The following is a 24,291-nucleotide window of genomic DNA, read 5'->3' on the forward strand; positions in this document are numbered from 1 at the left end:
CCAGGCTCCTCTGTCCACGGGATTGTCCAGGCAAGAACACTGGAGTGGGTTGCCATTTCCTCCTCCAATGCATGAAAGTGAAAAGTGAAAGTGAAGTCGTGTCCAACTCTTAGCAACCCCATGGACTGCAACCTACCAGGCTCCTCTGTCCATGGGATTTTCCAGGCAAGAGTACTGAGTGGGTTGCCATTGCCTTCTCCGTTAGAAGTTGTTACTCTCATCAAATAACACACACACACACACACACACACACACACATACACACAACTGAGTAAATTCATCTTCATTTTGGATATTTCTATTTCTTTGTTTTCACTAATACAATGAATTTACCTTGGTCTTTATGTACTTTCCTAGTCACTGCTTTTCCATCTTCTTTTTTTATATGATGGTAAAGTATAGTTGTTAAGGACCCAGAAGAAGACACAGCTGGATATACATTCACATTCTGTCACTTTTATTGTACCAGTCCAATGAATTGAGTAAGTTACTTAAATCTTAATTTTTGTTATCTACAAAATCTAGATAATGTTATTTCCTAACTGGAAGCTCACTTGAAGGCTAAATGAGATAATGCATACAGCATTTTGTACCATACTTGGCAAGAAGATGTCACCAACGTATTATCGTTTACTCATGACTCACCTTTGGCAGTTGAAAACCAAGCTTTCCTTAAGATTCTATCCTTCATTACTCTTTTCCATTTCTAGGGTTCAAGTATGTGGCTCCACTTGTAAAAGTGTTAGTTCCTACAACCTACACATTCCTGATGAAGCGATATAAAAATAAGGTTTAGAAAACTTCACTTAAAGATAAAATGATATTATTGATTTTAGAAGGTTGAGAAGCAAGAATGGATTTATTAGTTTAGAGATAGAAAGTGAAGGAAAAGAAAGTACATTGCATCATTCTAATTCTTATTTACATTTTCTGTTATAAGCTTACAATTAATATTAGTACAGTTACTTGAAATACATATTTATAGTAGACTACCTGGTATTTGAAATTAGTTGTATATTAATAACTACTTTCACATTTTAACAAAAATAATTCCAAGGTATATAGGCTAAGTAGAATCTACTATATATAGTATGAAAGTGAAAATGTTGCTCAGTCATGTCCAATTCTTTGCTACCCAATAGACTGTAGCCTACCAGGCTCCTCTGTCCACGGGATTGTCCAGGCAAGAACACTGGAGTGGGTTGCCATTTCCTCCTCCAATGCATGAAAGTGAAAGTGAAAGTGAAGTCGTGTCCAACTCTTAGCAACCCCATGGACTGCAACCTACCAGGCTCCTCTGTCCACGGGATTCTCCAGGCAAGAATACTGCAGTGGGTTGCCCGTAGCCTCCTCCAGGGAATCTTCCCAACCCAGGGATCAAACCCTCATCTCTTATGTCTTCTGCGTTGGCAGGCAGGTTCTTTACCACTGGTAGCACCTGGGAAGCCTGTGATTAACACAATCAACCTAATATAGCACCCATCAGCCCACATAGTTACCTTTTTCTCTGTGTGTGGTGACACTTACCATCAATTCTCTTATTAAATGTCGTTTACAGTACAGTAATATTAACTATAGTCACCATGCTATGCATTAGATCCCTAGAATTTATTCATCTTATATCAGAAAGTTTGTACTCTTTGACAGACATCTCCTTATTTCCCCCACCCTAGCCCCTGGTAATCAAAATTCTACTGTTTACCATGAGTTAAACTTTTTTAGATTCTACATATAAAAGAGATCATACAGTATTTGCTTTTCTCTGTCTGGCTTATTTCACATAGATTAATAACCCTCAGAATCACCCATGTTATTGTAAATGGCAAAATTTATGTTTTCACACTGAGTAATTTTCAATAATATATGCATATCGTATTTTCTTTATCCATTCACCCACTGATGGACACTTAGGTTATCTCCAAATCTTGGCTACTGTGAGTAATGTTGCAATGAACATGGAAGTGCAGACATCACTCTGACACACTGATTTCATTCCCTTCACCATACATACCCAGAAATGAGATTGCTGGATGATATGGTGATTCTAGTTTTAATTTTTTGAGGAAACTCTATACTGTTTTCCAATTTACATTCTCAAAAATAGTGTATAAGCAATCTTTGCTATAGAGATTAATAGGCTTTTATTTTAACTTTCTTTAACCAGAAATGATGCATAAAACTTTTAATAAAAGAACAAGAAAAAATCTGTCAATGTTGACAAATTTGAAACAAAAAAGTTGAAAAAGGACCCATTTTAAAACACGTAGAAAAATTATTGCAAGCACATCTGTGAACTAGAACCAAATTATCTTAACTATGAGATTTTTCCAAGTATCTAATAGAGGTGGCACAAACTATGTGTTCAAAATTCATAAAAATAATTTTTCATTATATTACCAATACCTTAATATTTAACAAATATACAAACAAAAGGGACTTATTTGAGAAAATGAAAATATTATTTATAAAATAATTAATATAATGCTAAAAGATTTAGAAAAATATCCTGTGATTACACTGTCTAATACAATATATTTTTGAATATGTCTTGTTCTACTAATCATTTACATCTGGATCTTAGCATTCCATTGTTATGCTAAGAACAGTCTTATTATATTGTGGTGAATCTGCTAGACTGAGAATTATAATTTTTATAATATTGAATAAGAATTTTAGCCTCTTTGAAGCAGTCATATTTAAAATATATTCAATTGCCACTAATAATGCAGATGGCAGTTTGCTTATACTCATCACTGAATATTTAAGATGATTTGATAATATGAAATAAAATGTAAGTATAACAAATACGTTGATGGAAAGAAAATTAACTTGACTATTTGCACAGAACATATCGGCTGTGTAGAGCATTTGCAATTCCAGTGCTCCTTTGAGCGGCTGAATGAGGTTGAGGGCATGGATATTCAGTTATGCTGAGAATTTAATTAAAAGCAGAATGTTGATTTCTTTTTTCCTTCTCCTTGCTTTTACTATTCTCAGAAGATTAAAATGACATTTCTTGTCCTATTACATCTTATTTATTCATCACATTTTTATTGTTAGTGTTTTTGTTTATAGGTAAACAACAACTTTGGCAGAAATTTCCCTCCCAGACTGCTCTCCCTTAATCAGAAATTCCTGTTCATTAAGACAATTGCTTCCTTTCACTATATCTGGACTAAGAGAGAAACACGTGTAAAACTTGTTTCAAAATCATTAATGTAATAATAAGATGCTTACATTAATAATGAGACTGATGCCATTTCATTGCTAATCATGTTTTGAGTTGTTGTCTTTTTTTTTTTTTTTCACAGCCATATTGTCTCTCAACAATACTTAGGTTATCTGACTTAGTTAAGTATTAGTCGCTCAGTCATGTCTCACTCTGTGTGACTCCATGGACTGTAGCCTGCCAGGTCCATTTAGTTCTCCAGGCAAGAACACTGGAGTGGGTAGCCATTTCCTTCTCCAGGGGATCTTCCAGACCCAGGGATTGAACTTGAGTGTCCTGCATCGCAGGCAGATTCTTTACCTTTTGAGCCACCAGAGAAGCCCCATAGATCCCTATTTATTCCTGACCAATACCACTGAATTCTGCTCTGGCCTTTGTGATTCCACCTCTGTCATGATCCTGACCTCTGACTTTTCTCCTGAATCCTTAGTCTGACCTGCTTCCTTGTTACTTGCTTGTTTCTAAACTGAAGGCTGTATTGACAATCTCTTAAAAGTTATCCTGCCTCAGCAGCAGTAGTTACTCAATTCTGGCATTGATATTCATATCAATATAAGATTTGAAGGAGACATAGAATTATGGTAATCCTTTGTGATAAGGAATGGTAGCATAAGCAGTCAATTAGCACATTTCACTACAATAGTGTCCCCTTATCCATGGTTTCTATTTTTTTTTTTCGATTTCAATTATCCACACTCAACCACAGTCTACTTTGACCATAGACATTATGTCTTCCTACTTTCCAATTGCAAAGAACATGTCATTTCTTACAGTTACTATTACAGGCTTGAGGATATTGAAAGTGGGTTAGTTACCTAAGTTGCACCTCAGTAAGAATACTCTACATAATTTGAGATTAGGGGACCTCCAGAAAGCCAAAAAATATTCTTGAATTAGGAGAAAATTACCTTGACAAATGGCAATTTTATCTGATGTTTCCCAAAATAGATAAGCAATTCATTCACATCCAAAGTGCACTCCAATGGAAGCTGAGGCACGTACCTTGCTGAGATAAGGACCTGCTGGGCCTCTGCCTGTCTTAAACTACATTTCTTCCAGTAAGCAGAGATTGGATTTCTCTTTTCCACTGCAACTTTTCTGCTCAAATTTTGCTGGAGAAGTATTTTTGCAAAAAGGAGTGCCGGGAGCCAGCGTGAGGAACTCCGCCCGTGGCAAAGGTCATGAGGAAGGAGGCTCAGCATATGCAAAGATGGGATCGAGCCTCAGGAGTCCCCCTGGAAATTCTCGAGCATCTACCCCCAAAACCAGAGTCTGACTACTTTACTACTTTGTGCTCTCACCTACACCTCTGACTCTACAGGGGGCTGTCCCCCACCACCTCTCTCTGAAAAAGAGTTAACTTACAGCTCCAGTTAATAATAATTCCTGGGCATGACAGGAGTGTTCCAACTTACCAACTCCTCTGAAGGCTCTCTAGCCTACCTGACAGGTTTGTCCGGCCACATGTGATTGCTCACAGCCTCCCAACTGTGAGAGGCACGAGATGCTTTAAACCTTTTAAAAACAGGTTCTTTAGAGAAGTTAGAAAACTATTAGTATAGTATAGTGGGCTGATTAGAAATTGTATTGGTGAAGGGTTTTTCATTGGTTGAGCCAATGTTTGCTGCTAAGTCTCCACATCCCCTGCCCTTATACACATTAATGAATATATAGAAGAAATAAGTATTAACCTTTGATATTAATCATGTTAGACCTTAGGCTAAGCAAATTTTGTCCTTAATTAAAACCCACTACACCCTCATCCTGTAGGAATGTAACTTTATCTGGTACCTTAGGAAGGTGGCGTCTGTTTTAAGAATAATCACCCCTGGAGAAATAAGTGTTCTGGTTGACTGACCTCGGTCACAAGGAGAGGGTCACAAATTGTCAGCAGGCCCCCTGGCCAGAAGATGATGTAACACCCCTAAGACCTTTGTATACATTTGTATGAAGCACCTGACTTTAATAAAAGTCAGGACTGCTGACCCCGCGTGACTTTTGTATAACATCTCAGTGTATAAAAACAGACCCTGGAAAAATAAAAAATGATATTATCAGTTCCTCGAAAGACTGGTCTCCCCATGTCGTTCTTTCTCTCACCTTCTGGGTGAATTTCCATCTGGAATGTGGAGGCTCGTCAAGCCTACTAATTATGCCTGGGCTTCTAAGATCTGACCAGGGAGGCCTTAGTGTCTCCTCTCCTTTGGGAGAACGGAAGGACGCCTGTGGCCTATGTAAGTGACGTAAATTCCTTGCCTTGGAATTATTAGCTTTCCAAGTAAACCAAGTTATTTAGCCTCTTTTCTCCGCTGAATTTTCTCACTGAGCTATCCTCATTCTATTACTCTTTATATCTCTAATTAATATATAATTAAAGCCAGTGTATTTGCCAATGCTGTCTCTCCTTCGAATTTCCCTGGATCCACCAGGGCTGGACCCCTGGTGCAGAGGAGCATGCAGAGGAGCATGCAACAACTAAACAGAATGATGATGAGAAATGATGGAAAATTCCAGAGATTTTAGGCGAATGGAGTTCACGCTGGCTACTGGACTTTCTAGTGGAAAAAAGAGGACTAGAAATTGCATGCACTGTGATTGTTTGGTTGCAAAATACAAAAGAAATTATTTGAAACAGTACTGCAAACTCTCTCAGGAGTTTAAACATTATATCTTCCTTGCTTATGGGCAACAGGGCATAGCATACAGAACATACATACAAAATGAGGAAAACCTTCCAAATTGGAGAAATTTACTCATTCCCTCTCTGTGATCCCAATTTAATCTACAGATTCTAAGGCACTGTTGGTACTCTAGACAAGCTGGAGATAGATTTAAAATGCACAAATATATGCCTTAGAGGAATACCCCAGATAATCTGAAAGTTCAAAAGAAATGCAATACTATGTAACCTCTAATTCTACAGAGAAGGAAAACTAATTCTCTCCACAATTTGTTTTAGCGACAGCACTTGGGAAATTTGAAATAATTGGTTTGTGCATTGGAGTTTATAGTTATGTCCTATGGGGAATTAATTAATATAATTTTAAAATCCCACTGCCAGTGTAAAAGAGCAAGAGACACCAAAGACCTTACATCCACTTGAATTTACTGAAAGAAAAATAGTCACTAAAACTTCATTATAATGAAAATTTTTAATGACTATTGAATATCATAATTATATTCTAAATTTTAAATAAATCATATAAACAAATGAATTTACAAATAAATAGTAACTTTTAAGTAACTTTTTACATGTGATTTTTAAAGAAGTTATGTTAGGATGACTGGACTGAATTTAAGTTTTATGTGGAAATAGAGGAACATACTTTAGAAACCACTGACTTATTCTTTATGATACCAGTTTTTTCTCTTTTTAATTAAAAAGAGAAAAAGAATCATAAACTTCTATGTCTAGATTAAGGTTGATTTCAGATGTCTTTTCTATTTAGAAAATAACATTCCAAAGAGAATTTCCAACTTTTCAATCCATTACGGTACCCATCCACTTGAAAATAAAAACTATAAGCTGTACAAAAAGAGAAAGAGAAGTTTGTATTATTGAACAAGGAATCTTAGGAAAAACAAGAAATCAAAAGATGCTGAAAAGTATTATAATGTGCTTTTTAATTTAAAGATTTTCCCCTTTTAGCACTTATCATAAACAGAAATTAAAGTCATTGTTTTCTCATAAATAAGTAAGAAGAATAATCTTTTCTGAGCTCCTGCCAAATGAAAAATTTTTTTATTGCTTGAAAACTCACCACCTTTCAAAACACCTTGATATGCAAATATATAAATCCTACATCTTTTTAAAACTGAGACATTCTTTCTGTCTTTGTTTTTTTAGCAATCTTAGGTTTTATATGTGTATATTGCACTTGTATATGTGAAATATTGTATATTTCAGGTGTGCCATGCCAAGTTACAGTCATGTGCAGATCTTTGTGACCCTATGGACTGTAGCCCACCAGGCTCCTCTGTCCATGGGATTCCCCAGGAAAAAATACTGGAGTGGGTTGCTGTGCCTTCCTCCAGGGGATCTTCCCAACCCAGGGACTGAACCCACATCTCTTACATCTACATTGGCAGGCAGCTTCTTTACACTAGCACCACCTGGGAGGCCCTGAGGTACATAACTTTTCTTAACTTGAGTTTCTTTCATTCATTTGGGAAAATTCAAAGCCATTATAACTTTTGTTTCTTTTCTTCTCTTCCCTCATATTGCTTTATTTCACCTTAACTACCTCACATTTCTTACCTCCTTTCTCTCCCTCTCTCCCCTTTCATCTTTTTTTTTTTTAAATACAATTACATTTTTTTTAATTTTAATTTATTTATTTTAATTGAAGAATAAGTACTTTATAATATTGTGATGGTTCTTTGCCATACATCAACATGAATTGGCCACAGGTATGCATGCATCTCCCGCATGCTGAACCTCCCTCGCACCTCCCTCCCCACCATATCCCTTTGGGTTGTCCCAGGGTATCAGCTTTGGGTGCCCTGCTTCATGCATCGAACTTGCACTGGTCATTTAATTTACATATGGTAATATACATGTTTCAATGCTGTTTTTCTCAAATCATCCCACCCTTGGCTTATCCCACTGAGTCCAAAAGTTTGTTCTTTACATCTGTGTCTTCTTTGCTGCCCTGCATGTAGAAGCATTGGTACCATCTTTCTAATCCATATACATGCATTAGTATACAGTATTTGTCTTTCTCTTTCTGACTTACTTCACTCTGTATAATAGGCTCCAGGTTCATCCACTTCATTTGAACTGCCTCAAATGTGTTCCTTTATATAGCTGAGTAATATTCCATTGTGTATATGTACCACAGCTTTCTTATCCATTCATCTGTGGATGGACATCTAGGTTGCTTCCATGTCCTAGCTACTGTAAACAGTGCTGCAATGAACACTGGGGTACATGTGTCTCTCTCACTTCTGGTTTCCTTGGGATTTCTGGGTTGTATGGCAGTTCTATTCCCAGTTTTTTAAGGAATCTCCACAATGTTCTCCATAGTGGCTGTACCAGTTTGCATTCCCACCAATGGTGTATGAGGGTTCCCTTTTCTCTGCACTCTCTCCAGCATTTATTGTTTGTATACTCTTTGATGATGGCCATTCTGACCAGCGTGAGATGATAATCCATTGTGGTTTTGATTTGCATTTCTCTAATAATGAGAGATGTTGAGCATCTTTTCATGTGTTCATTAGCCATCTGTATCTCTTTGGAAAATGTCCGTGTAGGTCTTTTCCCCATTGGTTAATTGGGTTGTTCATTAGAATTAGAATTGTAAAGGTACAAAATTAATAACAAATATCAAAAAGCAAAAATTAAAAATCTAGAATAGATATTAGGCTCTCAAAAGTACAATAAAAAAAAATGGGGTCAGTTCAGTGTCAGATAATCCCTTATTCCCACTTGTACTTATTATCAAAGTCTACAGTTGTCCCTCAAATGTACGATCTCAGCTTAGCTGCAGGATTTTATTTTTAATTTTTTTCCATCTACAATTTTATTTTATTTTTAAACTTTACAGAATTGTATTAGTTTTGCCAAATATAAAAATGAATCTGTTTTACCTGCCACTGGAGTGGTTCTTCCTTCTTTTCTTTTCTTAGGTTGGCCTAGTCTGCTTACACATGTCTTTGGTGTCCAACCTCCACCCTGAATGGAGGGGGTGAAAGTGACCATTTATTTGGACTCACTTTCTCAGTTGTGCTGTGGAGAGGGAGGGACCCTGCAAATAAACACTACTGGCATGTGTGGGGAGTGCTCACAGTGGATGGACAACATAGGTTTTTTGTTTGTTTGTTTGTTTTTTCAGTTATCCTGCCCTCTGAGAGTCCAAAGTTCCCTACTGATCCTGCTTATGAAAGGATTACCTATTGTGTGGAAACTTCTCCTCCTTCACGACTCCCTCCCCAGGATGGGTCTCCATCCCTAAATCCTTTGTCTCTCTTTTCATCTTTATCTTCTGTCCTATCTCATTTGAAAGAGATTGGTTTGCCTCTCTGGGTATCTGGGGTTCTCCACCAGCATTGTGAAGTTGTTTTTTGGAGATTGCTCCACATGCAGATGATCTTTTGATGTATTGGCGGGGGATAAAGTGGTCTCCCCATCCTACTCCGGAGAAGGCAATGGCACCCCACTCTAGTACTCTTGCCTGGAAAATCCCATGGACGGAGGAGCTTGGTGGGTTGCAGTCCATAGGGTCACTAAGAGTCAGACACTCCTGAGACTTCACTTTCACATTTCACTTTCATGCATTGGAAAAGGAAATGGTAACCCACTCTAGTGTTCTTGCCTAGGGAATCCCAGGGATGGGGGAGCCTGGTGGGCTGCCGTCTGTGGGGTTGCACAGAGTCAGACATGACTGAAGCAACTTAGCAGCATCAACAGCCATCCTACTCCTCTGCCCTCTTGGGACTGCAGTCTCCCCTGTCATCTTGAGGATCTAATAAATATGCTGAAACTTTTCATCATGTATGCATCTTATATGATCTTTACTGTATTTGCAATATATCTTTCTGTGTTTCAGTCTGTTTCCTAATAATGTCTTCCTATTCACTAACCCCTACTCTAGCTAGATCATAAACTATGCTCTTAATGTTGGTTTTAGAATTACTACAAGATTCATTTTATAAATTTCAACTTGCTGTTGAAATGATCTGTCAGATATATTCCTGTGCATATTATTCATTATAAGTTAAATGTTCACATGTAATAATTCCAATGATTGTACTTTAATCAGTCTGGGATACAACTGATTCAAAGCCATTTTTCTGCCTAAAGTTCAGTTCAGTCACTCAGTCGTGTCTGACTCTTTACAATGCCATGGAGTGCAGCATGCCAGGCTTCTCTGTCCATCACCAACTCCCAGTGGTTGTTCAGACTCATATCCATCGAGGTGGTAATGCCATCCAACTGTTGTCCCCTTTTCCTCATGCCTTCAATCTTTCCCAGCATCAGGGTCTTTTCCAATGAGTCAGTCCTTCACATAAAGTGGCCCAAGTATTGGAGTTTCAGCTTCAGCATCAGTCCTTCCAATGAATATTCAGTACTGATTTCCTTTAGGATTGACTGGTTGGTTCTACTTAGAGTCCAAGAAGAAGTCTCGAGTCTTCTCCAACAACACAATTCAAAAGCATCAATTCTTTGGTGTTCAGCCTTCCTTATAGTCTAAATCTCACATCCATACATGACTATTGGAAAAATAATAGCTTTGACAAGATGGACCTTTGTCAGCAAAGTAATATATCTGCTTTTTAATATGCTGTCTATGTTGGTAATAGCATTTCTTCAAAGGAGCAAGCATTTTTTAATTTCATGGCTACAGTCACCATCTGCAGTGATTTTTAAGCCCCCCAAAATAAAGTTTCTCACTATTTACATTGTTTCCCCACCTATTTGCCATGAAGTGATGGAACTGGAAGCCACGATCTTAGTTCTTTTAATGTTGAGTTTTAAACCAAATTTTTCACTCTCCTCCTTCACTTTCATCAAGAGGCTCTTTGGTTCTTCTGCACTTTCTGCAATAAAGTTGGTGTCATCTGCATATCTGAAGTTATTGATATTTCTCTCAGCAATCTTGATTCCAGCTTGTGCTTCATCCAGCTCAGCATTTCACATGAAATGCTCTGCATATAAGTTAAATAAGCAGGGTGACAATATACAGCCTTGATGTACTCCTTTTCCAATTTGGAACTAGTCTGTTGTTCCATGTCTGGTTCTAACTGTTGCTTCTTGACCTGCATACAGATTTCTCAAGAGGCAGATCAGGTGGTCTGGTATTCCCTTCTCTTTAAGAATTTTACACAGTTTGCTATGATTCACACAGTCAAAGGCTTTGGTGTAGTCAATAAAACAGAAATAGATGTTTTTCTGGAACTCTCGTGCTTTTTCAACCATCCAGTGGATGTTGGCAATTTGATCTCTGGTTCCTCTGCCTTTTCTAAATCCAGCTTGAACATCTGGAAGTTCACAGTTCATGTACTATTGAAGCCTGCTGCTGCTACTGCTGCTGCTGCTAAGTCACTTCAGTCGTGTCCGACTCTGTGCGACCCTATAGATGGTGGCCCACCAGGCTCCCCCGTCCCTGGGATTCTCCAAGCAAGAACACTGGAGTGGGTTGCCATTTCCTTCTCCAATGCATGAAAGGGAAAAGTGAAAGTGAAGTCGCTCTGTCGTGTCTGACTCTTCGCGACCCGATGGTCTGCAGCCTACCAGGCTCCTCCGTCCATGGGATTTTCCAGGCAAGAGTACTGGAGTGGGGTGCCATTGCCTTTTGGAGAATTTTGAGCATTACTTTACTAACGTGTGAAATGAATACAGTTGTGTGGTAGTTTAAACATTCTTTGGCATTGCCTTTCTTTGGGATTGAGATGAAAACTGACCTTTTCTAGTCCTGTGGCCACTTCTGGGTTTCCCAAATTTGCTGGCATATTGAGTACAGCACTTTAACAGCATCATCTTTTACCATCTGAAATAGCTCAACTGGCATTCCATCACCTCCACTAGCTTTGTTCGTAACAATGCTTCTTAAGGCCCACTTGACTTCACATTCCAGGATGTCTGGCTGTAAGTGAGTGATTACACCATTATGGTTATCTGGGTCATGAAGGTTTTTTTTTTTTTTTTTTTTTAGTTCTTGTGTGCATAGTTGCCACCTCTTCTTATATCTTCTGCTTCTGTTAGGTCCATACCATTTCTGTTCTTTATTGTGTCCATCTTTGCATGAAATGTTCCCTTGGTATCTTTAATTTTCTTGAAGATATCTCTAGTCTTTCCCACTCTATTGTTTCCCCCTATCTCTTTGCATTGTTCACTTAGGAAGTCTTTCTTATCTCTCCTTGCTATTCTTTGGAACTTGGCATTCAAAAGGGTATATATTTTTTTCTGCCTTAGGAGAGTTTATTTGGGTTTTCTCTTACCCCAATTGAAACTGAAGTATTTACCAGATCCCATCATTTTTGGCAAATCCTAAACCAAGTGCTTGTCTCACAGACTGTGAAATTGGTAAAAGCTCTTTCAACTTCCTACCTGTTAGTCTAAAGCTTAAAAATCAGCAAATGCTTAGGTAGGTGTCACATATTAGGCTCCCTAATACTTATGATCTCTGTGATCCTCATTCATTCTGTGACCTTGGTCCCTCAAGTTCCAGCTGCCCTGAGAGACATCAATCGTGACTTTCACTTTACTAGTCCCAAGAGACTGTCCAAAGCTCTGATCAATTTCTCAGCACCCCGATTTTTGCAGAAATTAGTAAGGAAAAAGTGACACAGGAATTTGGTCTCTGCTCAATATAGTTCCCCTCTCTGAAGGGGCTTAATTCAAGAGCTATCTGCTAATAGAATCCTACAATATTTCAAAATAGATTTAAGTGTTTCTAAAATTAGTTTTCATAGTTGTTCTTCATAATCTGGCATTCAATAAGATATATTATATTGCAATGATTGTATTAGAATATTTATAAAGCAAATTGTTTTATAATGGTAATACTCATCACTATAAATTATAAAAGAAATGAGCAATTTCTTGTGAGTTAATATATTTCAGTTCTTGCACAATAATCAGTTTAGAATATGATAATGTATATTTTAAAACTGAAAATACTATAATATTTAAGATTTATTAGTTCTATCTTCTGAAAAGATATCTATTCTACCATATATAGATATAGTTATCTGTCTTCATTGATATATAAGAAAGTTGACAATAATAACAGGAAACAAATATCTGAAACTACTGTGATTATTGTAGTTTATTGTCTAATGCTTACAGGAATCGGAAAGCTATTTTAGTATAACTAAGTGCAAATCTTTTTCTATTTCACTTATCTCCTATCTCTCACTCATCTCTATTTATATGTATACACACACACACGTGAGCATGTGTGCACAGAAGCTTCAGTTGTGTCCAACTCTTTGTGACCCTATGAACTGCAGCCCACCAGGCTCCTCTGCCCATGGGATTCTCCAGGCAAGAATACTGGATTGGGTTGCTATTTCCTCCTCCAGGGGATCTTCCCAACCCAGGGATCATGCCCATATCTCCTGTGTCTCTGGCATTGTAGGTGGATTCTTTACCGTTTGAGCCACCTGGGAAGTCCGTACAGCAATAGCATATGTGTGTGTATACCAACTGTACAAACACACACAATTTCACAAACATACATACCAACAGTAACATATAAAGGGTAGAAAGCATTGCTTGCAACAAGGTTTCCCATCCTAATAAAGAAGATTTTTGTAATGGCTTGTCAAACCAGTAACCTCTGTTCTTTTTCTACTTAAATTTGAGGAATTTTTCTTTGAGTGCCTAATGCCAGGTTTTTACATTTTGTGTTTTGATACTGTACATTGATTTTACCAGAATCATCAAGCACTCTGATTTCATATTATTTAAATGGCTTCATTGTTAACTCAGTTTCTATGACATAAGATATCATACATCATGACCAAGTGGGCTTTATCCCAGGAATGCAAGCATTCTTTAATATCCACAAATCAATCAATGTAGTACACCACATTAACAAATTGAAAGATAAAAACCATATGATTATCTCAATAGATGCAGAGAAAGCCTTTGACAAAATTCAACATCCACTTATGATAAAAATCCTTCAGAAAGCAGGCATAGAAGGAACATATCTCAACATAATAAAAGCTATACATGACAAACCCACAGCAAACATTATCCTCAATGGTGAAAAATTGAAAGGATTTTCCCTAAAGTCAGGCACAAGGCAAGGGTGCCCACTCTCACCACTACTATTCACAATAGTTTTGGAAGTTTTAGCCCCAGCAATCAGAAAAAAAGAAATAAAAGGAATCCAGATTAGAAAAGAAGAAGTAAAACTCTCACTGTTTTCAGTGATCCTCTGCATAGAAAACCCTAAAGACTCCACCAGAAAAATTACTATAGCTAATCAATGAATATAGTAAAGTTGCAGGATATAAAATTAACACACAGAAATCCCTTGCATTCCTATACACTAAGAATGAGAAAACAAGAAGAGAAATTAAGGAAAAAATTCCATTCACCATTGCAACGAAAATTAAAGAATAAAATACTTAGGAATAAACCTACCTAAATAAACGAAAGACCTATATATGCTGCTAAGTCACTTCAGTCGTGTCCAACTCTGTGCGACCCCATAGAGGGCAGCCCACCAGCTCCCCCATTCCTGGGATTCTCCAGGCAAGAACACTGAAGTGGGTTGCCATTTCCTTCTCCAATGCATGAAAGGGAAAAGTGAAAGTGAAGTCGCTCAGTCGCGTCCGACTCCTAGCAACCCCATGGACTGCAGCCTACCAGGCTCCTCCATCCATGGGATTTTCCAGGCAAGAGTACTGGAGTGGGGTGCCATTGCCTTCTCCAAAGACCTATATATAGAAAACTATAAAACACTGATGAAAGAAATCAAAGATGACACAAATAGATGGAGAAATATACCATGTTAGTGGATTGGATGAATCGACATAGTGAAAATGAGTATGCTACCCAAAGCAATCTATAGATTCAAGGCAACCCCTATCAAGCTACCAACCGTATTTTTCACAGAACTAGAACAAATAATTTCACAGTTTGTATGGAAATACAAAAAGCCTCAAATAGCCAAAGCAATCTTGAGAAAGAAGAATGGAACTGGAGGAATCAACCTGTCTGACTTCAGGCTATACTACAAAGCAACCGTCATCAAGACAGAATGGTACTGGCACAAAGACAGAAATATAGATCAGTTGAACAAAATAGAAAGCCCAAAGATAAATCCACGCACGTATGGACAACTTATCTTTGACAAAGGAGGTAAGAATATAAAATGGAGAAAAGACAGTCTCTTTAACAAGTGGTGTTGGGAAAACTGGTCAACCACATGTAAAATAATGAAACTAGAACACTTTCTAATACCATACACAAAAATAAACTCAAAATGGATTAAAGATCTAAATGTAAGACCAGAAACTATAAAACTCCTAGTGGAAAACATAGGCAAAACACTCTCTGATGTAAGTCTTAGCAGGATCCTTTATGACCCACCTCCCAGAATATTGGAAATAAAAGCAAAAATAAACTAATGGGACCTAATTAAACTTAAAAGCTTTTTCACAATGAAGGAAACTACAATCAAGGTGAAAAGACAGCCTTCAGAATGGGAGGAAATAATAGCAAATGAAGCAACTGACAAAGAATTAATCTCAAAAATATGCAAGCAACTCCTGCAGCTCAATCACAGAAAAATAAATGACCCAATCAAAAAGTGGGCCAAAGAAATAAACAGACATTTCTCCAAAGAAGACATGTAGATGGCTAACAAACACATGAAAAGATGCTCAACATCACTCATTATCAGAGAAATGCAAATCAAAACCACAATGAGGTACCATCTCATGCCGGTCAGAATGGCTGTGATCTAAAAGTCTACAAACAGTAAATGCTGGAGAGGGTATGGAGAAAAAGCAACCCTCTTACACTGTTGGTGGGAATGCAAACTAGTACAGCCACTATGGAGAACAGTGTGGAGATTCCTTAAAAAACTGAGAATAGAAGTGCCATATGATCCAGCAATCCCACTGCTGGGCATACATACCAAAGAAACCAGAATTGAAAGAGACACATGTACCCCAATGTTCATTGCAGCACTGTTTATAATAGCCAGGACATGGAAGCAACCTAGATGTCCATCGGCAGACAAATGGATAAGAAAGCTGTGGTATATAAACACAATGGAATACTACTCAGCCATTAAAAATAATACATTTGAATCAGTTCTAATGAGGTGGATGAAACTGGAGCCTATTACACAGAGTGAAGTAAATCAGAAAAAAAAAAACCAATACAGTATACTAATGCATATATATGGAATTTAGAAAGATGGTAACGATGATCCTATATGCAAGACAGCAAAAGAGACACAGACTTTTGGACTCTGTGGGAGAAGGCGAGGGCAGGATGATTTGAAAGAATAGCATTGAAACATGTATATTATCATATGTGAAACAGATAGCCAGTCCAGGTTTGATGCATGAGACAGGGTGCTCAGGGCTGGTGCACTGGGATGACCCTGAGGGATGGGATGGGGAGGGAGGTGGGAGGTTGGTTCAGGATTAGGGACACATGTACACCCATGACTGATTCATGTCAATGTATGGCAAAAACCACTACCATATTGTAAAGTAATTAGCCTCCAATTTAAATAAGAAAAAAATGATATTTCTGTAAATTATTCTAATACGATTCTAATAATAAAATATTCTAAAAAGGGAAGCTAAAAGATAAAAACGAAATTCTGAAAATACATTTGGAAATATATAACATTTTCAAATACATGGGCTTTGGGGAAGATACCAAAATAGTTTTAGGTGTTTAAATGAACAGTTTTGGAATGCAAATCTGATCACATATCTTTATTGACCATGATCTTGTCTAAGACAGAAACTGGAAGAAATATGCAGATAACATATTGACTAATTTATACACAGTTCAGTGAAAAATACAGTGACAAAGTCTACTAATTACTTTATCAGACAAGTTGTCTCACAGATCAAGGACAGATTCTGATAAATCAATTGTTGCATCCATGAAACTTTCTAATTATTTCAAGTCAACATTTGGTTGACTTTTAACATAATGACTCAAGATATTCAAACTTTAGCACTTGGTATACATGAATGTTTAGTAAAAATCAAAATAATAAATGATGATTTGAATAAGCTGTTTAATCAAAACACTGAATAAGGTAGCTTTAAAGAGTTTTATTAATAGAAATTGTTGTTTAAATTAAGGAAATTGTCAACTATGAATGCTGTCATGATTCAAACAACCGAGAACTGATGTAACTTTAAACAAAATCTGTTACATAAAAAATCAGTGTGTCAGTGTGTTTAATTCAGTTATTAATATGATCTAGGACTTTAAGAGTAAGACAGTTTTTTGTGGATTTTTTCTAAATTTTAAAGTTGTGATTTGTACCTTACACCAATAATGACAATAATCTTTTTTGGTAACTGAAAGTTTTATGTGCAGTCAGCCAAAATATTCTAAGATACAACATTCTATGTAGCACATGCAAATACACACGCACACACACACACACTCATAAAAAGCAAGCCATAGCTTTAATTGTTTACACAAACATGGGTATACTACATAGAGATAATTAAACTTGCTATTAATTTATGACCTTTTATGTTGCAAAAGATGATAGTAGTTTTCTTTCCCAATAACATATAATGTATATATATTCACAATTCCTATGTAAATATAAAATATATTTTGATGGGACTTTTTTCTTCTCTTCATTAAAGTAGACATGACCGACAGATAAGTAGAAAAATAGATAGTGCTGTATTTTTAAGTAGAAATACTGTGATCTACTTTGAGTGAGAAAAGATGATGGAATCTTAGAATTACTGTTAAGTATAGTCAGGATATCTTGTGTCAATTGAAATGTCTAAGTGCAACAGTGAAATATGATAAGCATTAAACATAATTTATTATTTGGAAAATATACACTTTGTATTGCTTGACGGTTGACAAGAAACAAAGGTCAAAAATAGGTAAATTTAAATATTGTTAGATTAAGTAGCTCAGGAAATGGAAATTGTGAAGCTCAAAGCGTGGATCATGTTTTATTCAGGAATAGAATCAGAATTTTATGAGAAACGATATGCACATGACACCACCCTTATGGCAGAAAGTGAAGAGGAACTCAAAAGCCTCTTGATGAAAGTGAAAGTGGAGAGTGAAAAAATTGGCTTAAAGCTCAACATTCAGAAAACGAAGATCATGGCATCCGGTCCCATCACTTCATGGGAAATAGATGGGGAAACAGTGGAAACAGTGTCAGACTTAATTTTGGGGGGCTCCAAAATCACTGCAGATAGTGACTGCAGCCATGAAATTAAAAATGCTTACTCCTTGGAAGGAAAGTTATGACCAACCTAGACAGCATATTCAAAAGCAAAGACATCACTTTGCCCATAAAGGTCGATCTAGTCAAGGCTATGGTTTTTCCTGTGGTCATGTATGGATGTGAGAGTTGGACTGTAAAGAAGCCTGAGCGCTGAAGAATTAATGCTTTTGAGCTGTGGTGTTGGAGAAGACTCTTGCGAGTCCCTTGGACTGCAAGGAGATCCAACCAGTCCATTCTGAAAGAGATCAGCCCTGGGATTTCTTTGGAAGGAATGATGCTAAAGCTGAAACTCCAGTACTTTGGCCACCTCATGCGAAGAGTTGACTCATTGGAAAAGACTCTGATGTTGGGAGGGATTGGGGGCAGGAGGAGAAGGGGACGACAGAGGATGAGATGGCTGGATGGCATCACTGACTCGATGGATGTGAGTCTGAGTGAACTCCGGGAGTTGGTGATGGACAGGGAGGCCTGGCGTGCTGTGATTCATGGGGTCGACATGACTGAGCAACTGAACTGAACTGATATTTCAAACTACATATTCAAAACACTAGCTAATATAATTTGGTTTACTAAAATATTTTAAACATGAAGTTCCCAGCATGTTGTCACTGAGATACATTCAAAACCAATTAACCAAACATTTAATTGAATTATATGGTCTAAGTGGATGTATAAGTACATTGTTGTTTTTCAGTCGTTTACTCGTATCTAACTCCTTGTGACCCCATGAACTACAGCACACCAAGCTTCCTTGTCCTTCATTATCTCCCAGAGTTTGCTCAAACTCATGTCCATTGAGTCAGTGATGCTATCCAACTATCTTATCCTCTGTCATCCCCTTGTCCTCTTGCCCTCAATCTTTCCCAGCATCAGGGTCTTTTCAAATGAGTCAGCTCTTCGCATCAGGTGGCCTATGTATTGGAGCTTCAGCTTCAGCATCAGTCCTTCCAATGAATATTCTGCACTGATTTTCTTTAGGATTGACTGGTTTGATCTCCTTGTTTTCCAGAGGATTTTCAAGAGTCTTCCTCAGCACCATGCTGCTGCTGCTACTGCTAAGTCGCTTCAGTTGTGTCCCACTCTGTGCGACCCCATAGACGGCAGCCCACCGGGCTCCCCTGTCCCTGGGATTCTCCAGGCAAGAACACTGGAGTGGGTCGCCATTTCCTTCGCTAATGCATGAAAGTGAAAAGTGAAAGTCAAGTCACTCAGTCATGTCTGACTCTTAGCGACCCCATGGACTGCAGCCTTCCAGGCTCCTCCGTCCATGGGATTTTCCAGGCAAGAGTACTGGAGTGGGTGACCATTGCATTCTCTGCCTCAGCACCATAACCAATCACAAATTCTGAAAACAAAATTGTTTCCTTTTGTCAGTAGAGTCTAAAGGCTGTTGAGATACTTTTTCATTTTTTCAATATCTATTTTATCACAAAGGTCTTCACTGGTGGCTCTGTGATAAAGTATCCATCTGCTAATGCAGGAAATGTAGGTTTGATCCCTGGGTTGAGAAGATCCCTTGGAGTAGGAAATGGCAACCCACTCCAATATTCTTGCCTGGGAAATTCCATAGACAGAGTAGCCTGGCAGGCAACAGTTCATGGGGATCACAAAAGAGTCAGACATGACTTGGCAACTAAACAACTTTATTACAAAACCTCAAATGAATATATTCCATGATATACTTTTCTGTTTAAAATTATTATAGTGGTTGCCATTCTGATTTTTTGTTGTTTTTGTTTTTATAACTTTCTCTAAAGTTATAAACCATTGTCTTTTTAGATGAGTTTATTATGAAAATTATTTTGATGGATTTGTATAATGTTGTTTCCTCACATTTTCATTGTTCATGAGCACAGAAGGTTCTTCTAATTCCATCTATTATTCTCATTTTACTGTGATGTTTTAGTCAGTTTGAGTCATTTTAGATTTTTCTTTCTATTCATTGTGACATGTGGTAGAATTTATTCTTTGAGTATGAATGTAGTTCACAATGGACTGATGCTTTTATGACACTCTTATACTTATTTGAGAGCATTTCTCCAAGTATTAGCTTTATCTCCACCCATTTGTCCCTCTAAAAGGCTTAAATTCCAGCACATCTCCATTCTCAGATGGAAATTTCCTGTTTCCAAGGCATCAAGGGTGTACTATAGAGTATGCCACAGAGAATACTGGACTTTTGTGGGCTTGGTTATCACAAATGTGTAATAAATTATCATTTCTCTGCCAGAATCTGCTTATTTTACTTCACTGGGACCTTCAAAGAAAAATGCAATCTGTGTGAAATAAAGCTCTGTTGAAGGATTTAATGGCATAATTTGTAATGGTTATATCTTAATGATCATTTCAAATTGATCTTTTCCAAAATTTATTCAGGCTTAAAACATCCTGATAGACTACTGCTGTTGTTGCATTTCCAGATTTTTATTCATGAGGATATTACTTTTGATATACCAATAGAAACCATATAATTACAGACGAGTCTGAACATGCATGGAAACCTCAGAGATAAAGGAGCAGTGAGGAGCAGTTGGAGCATTAAGGCTTATGGCAGCAGGGAGTGGAAGCAGAGAGAAAAAGAAAGGATCAGTGGTACAGATGATGGTGTTAAGAAACAGACTAGGAGAAGAAGAAATAATTTTGCTTTGAATAAACTGCATGTTCTAAATTCAGCAAAGAGGCAATTATAATTTTGTAAAAAGGTTTTTAAAAATTGTTTCCAAGTTGTACTTCATTTCATCATTCAGTATGTAATTAATGTGTATCTATTATATCACCTGGGTCTGTTGAAGACATTGGAGATAAATTGGTGAAAACAAAATGTACTTTAAAAATACCTTCCCTTTTGGAGTTTGTACTCTGGTCTGTAAATTTGGTATGTGGTTCAGTTCAGTTCAGTCGCTCAGTCGTGTCCGACTCTTTGCGACCCCATGAATCGCAGCACGCCAGGCCTCCCTGTCCATCACCAACTCCTGGAGTTCACTCAAGCTCATGTCCATCGAGTTGGTGATGCCATCCAGCCATCTCATCCTCTGTTGTCCCCTTCTCCTCCTGCCCCTAATCCCTCCCAGCATCAGAGTCTTTTCCTGAGTCAGCTCTTAGCATGAGATGGCCAAAGTACTGGAGTTTCAGCTTTAGCATCATTTCTTCCAATGAACACCCAGGACTGATCTCCTTTAGGATGGACTGGTTGGATCTCCTTGCAGTCCAAGGGACTCTCAAGGGTCTTCTCCAACACCATAGTTCAAAAGCATCAATTCTTCAGCACTCAGCTTTCTTCACAGTCCCACTCTCACATCCATACATGACCACTGGAAAAACCATAGCCTTTACTAGATGGACCTTTGTTGGCAAAGTAATGTCTCTGCTTTTGAATATGCTATCTAGATTGGTCATAACTTCCCTTCCAAGGAGTAAGTAAGTGTCTTTTAATTTCATGACTGCAATCACCATCTGCAGTGATTTTGGAGCCCCCAAAATAAGTCTGACACTGTTTTTACTTTTTTTCCATCTATTTCCCATGAAGTGATGGGACTAGATGCCATGATGTTCGTTTTCTGAACCTTGAGCTTTAAGCCAACTTTTTCACTCTCTTCTTTCACTTTCATCAAGAGGGTTTTAGTTCCTCTTCACTTTCTGCCATAAGGGTGGTGTCATCTGCATATCTGAGCTTATTGATATTTCTCCCGGCAATCTTGATTCCAGCTTGTGCTTCTTCCAGCCCAGTGTTTCTCATGATGTTCTCTGCATATAAGTTAAATAAGCATGGTGACTATATACAGCCTTGATGTACTCCTTTTCCTATTTGGAACCAGTCTGTTGTTCCATGTCGAGTTCTAACTGTAGAATAATTACTAACACAGTGCATGTAAAATACTCAGTAATGTGCAAAATATAAATGTTAATTTCTAAAGAAATGTAATACTTTTATTTTTGGAAAATTGGTACCATTAGTACTATATCAGAAAGCCAAAAACTTAAACCATCTGATAAAAATTTCCATTTAATATTTTTAAAAAGTGTTTTAAAATTGAAGTTAAAGTTTGCATACAAATAGGGACCAAAAGAAAGCAGGAGTAGCAATACTCGTATCAGATAAAATAGACTTTAAAACAAAGGCTGTGAAAAGAGACAAAGACGGTCACTACATAATGATCAAAGGATCAATACAAGAAGAAGATATAACAATTATAAATATATATGCACCCAACATGGGAGCACTGCAATATGTAAGACAAATGCTAACAAGTATGAAAGGAGAAATTAACAATAACACAATAATAGTGGGAGTCTTTAATACCCCACTCACACCTATGGATAGATCAACTAAACAGAAAATTAACAAGGAAACACAAACGTTAAATGATACAATAGACCAGTTAGACCTAATTGATATCTATAGGACATTTCATCCCAAAACAATGAATTTCACCTTTTTCTCAAGCACACGTGGAACCTTCTCCAGGATAGATCACATCCTGGGCCATAAATCTAGCCTTGGTAAATTCAAAAAAATAGAAATAATTCCAAGCATCTTCTCTGACCACAATGCAGTAAGATTAGATCTCAATTACAGGAGAAAAACTATTAAAAATTCCAACATATGGAGGCTGAACAACACGCTGCTGAATAACCAACAAATCACAGAAGAAATCAAAAAAGAAATCAAAATTTGCATAGAAATGAATGAAAATGAAAACACAACAACCCAAAACCTGTGGGACACTGTAAAAGCAGTCCTAAGGGGAAAGTTCATAGCAATACAGGCATACCTCAAGAAACAAGAAAAAAGTCAAATAAATAATCTAACTCTACACCTAAAGCAACTAGAAAAGGAAGAAATGAAGAACCCCAGGGTTAGTAGAAGGAAAGAAATCTTAAAAATTAGGGCAGAAATAAATGCAGAAGAAACAAAAGAGAACATAGCAAAAATCAACAAAGCCAAAAGCTGGTTCTTTGAAAGGATAAATAAAATTGACAAACCATTAGCCAGACTCATCAAGAAACAAAGGGAGAAAAATCAAATCAATAAAATTAGAAATGAAAATGGAGAGATCACAACAGACAACACAGAAATACAAAGGATCATAAGAGACTACTATCAACAATTATATGCCAATAAAATGGACAACGTGGAAGAAATGTACAAATTCTTAGAAAAGTACAACTTTTTCCAAAACTGGACCAGGAAGAAATAGAAAATCTTAACAGACCCATCACAAGCATGGAAATTGAAACTATAATCAAAAATCTTCCAGCAAACAAAAGTCCAGATCCAGACGGCTTCACAGCTGAATTCTACCAAAAATTTAGAGAAGAGCTAACACCTATCCTACTCAAACTCTTCCAGAAAATTGCAGAGGAAGGTAAACTTCCAAACTCATTCTATGAGGCCACCATCACCCTAATACCAAAACTTAACAAAGATCCCACAAAAAAAGAAAACTACAGGCCAATATCACTGATGAACATAGATGCAAAAATCCTTAACAAAATTCTAGCAATCAGAATCCAACAACATATTAAAAAAATCATACACCATGACCAAGTGGGCTTTATCCCAGGGATGCAAGGATTCTTCAATATCCGCAAATCAATCAATGTAATACACCACATTAACAAATTGAAAGATAAAAACCATATGATTATCTCAATAGATTCAGAGAAAGCCTTTGACAAAATTCAACATCCATTTATGATAAAAACTCTCCAGAAAGCAGGAATAGAAGGAACATACCTCAACATAATAAAAGCTAAACGTAAGACCAGAAACTATAAAACTCCTAGAGGAGAACATAGGCAAAACACTCTCCGACATACATCACAGCAGGATCTTCTATGACCCACCTCCCAGAATATTGGAAATAAAAGCAAAAATAAACAAATGGGACCTAATTAAACTTAAAAGCTTCTGCACATCAAAGGAAACTATTAGCAAGGTGAAAATACAGCCTTCAGAATGGGAGAAAATAATAGCAAATAAAGCAACTGACAAACAAATAATCTCAAAAAACAAGCAACTCCTACAGCTCAATTTCAGAAAAATAAATGACCCAATCAAAAAATGGGCCAAAGAACTAAATAGACATTTTTCCAAAGAAGACATACAGATGGCTAACAAACACATGAAAAGATGCT

General features: G+C 37.2%; 1 protein-coding gene across 6 annotated transcripts in view; it reads right to left on the reverse strand.

The window, feature by feature from the left end:
• The window catches only part of MGAT4C (MGAT4 family member C), an 879,465-nt gene that overhangs the window by 224,418 nt on the left and 630,756 nt on the right, over positions 1-24,291 (reverse strand). Inside the window, exon 1 of one of the 6 annotated variants that reach the window (XM_070788898.1) lies at positions 1,289-22,512. The exons of the other annotated variants lie outside the window; for them this stretch is intronic. The gene's annotated coding sequence lies outside the window, so the exon portion shown is untranslated. Of the gene's footprint in view, positions 1-1,288; positions 22,513-24,291 lie in introns of those variants that run through there. 6 annotated transcript variants of the gene reach the window in all.

This window comes from Bos indicus, chromosome 5, assembly GCF_029378745.1.
Source record: "Bos indicus isolate NIAB-ARS_2022 breed Sahiwal x Tharparkar chromosome 5, NIAB-ARS_B.indTharparkar_mat_pri_1.0, whole genome shotgun sequence".
Classification (NCBI taxonomy): domain Eukaryota; kingdom Metazoa; phylum Chordata; class Mammalia; order Artiodactyla; family Bovidae; genus Bos; species Bos indicus.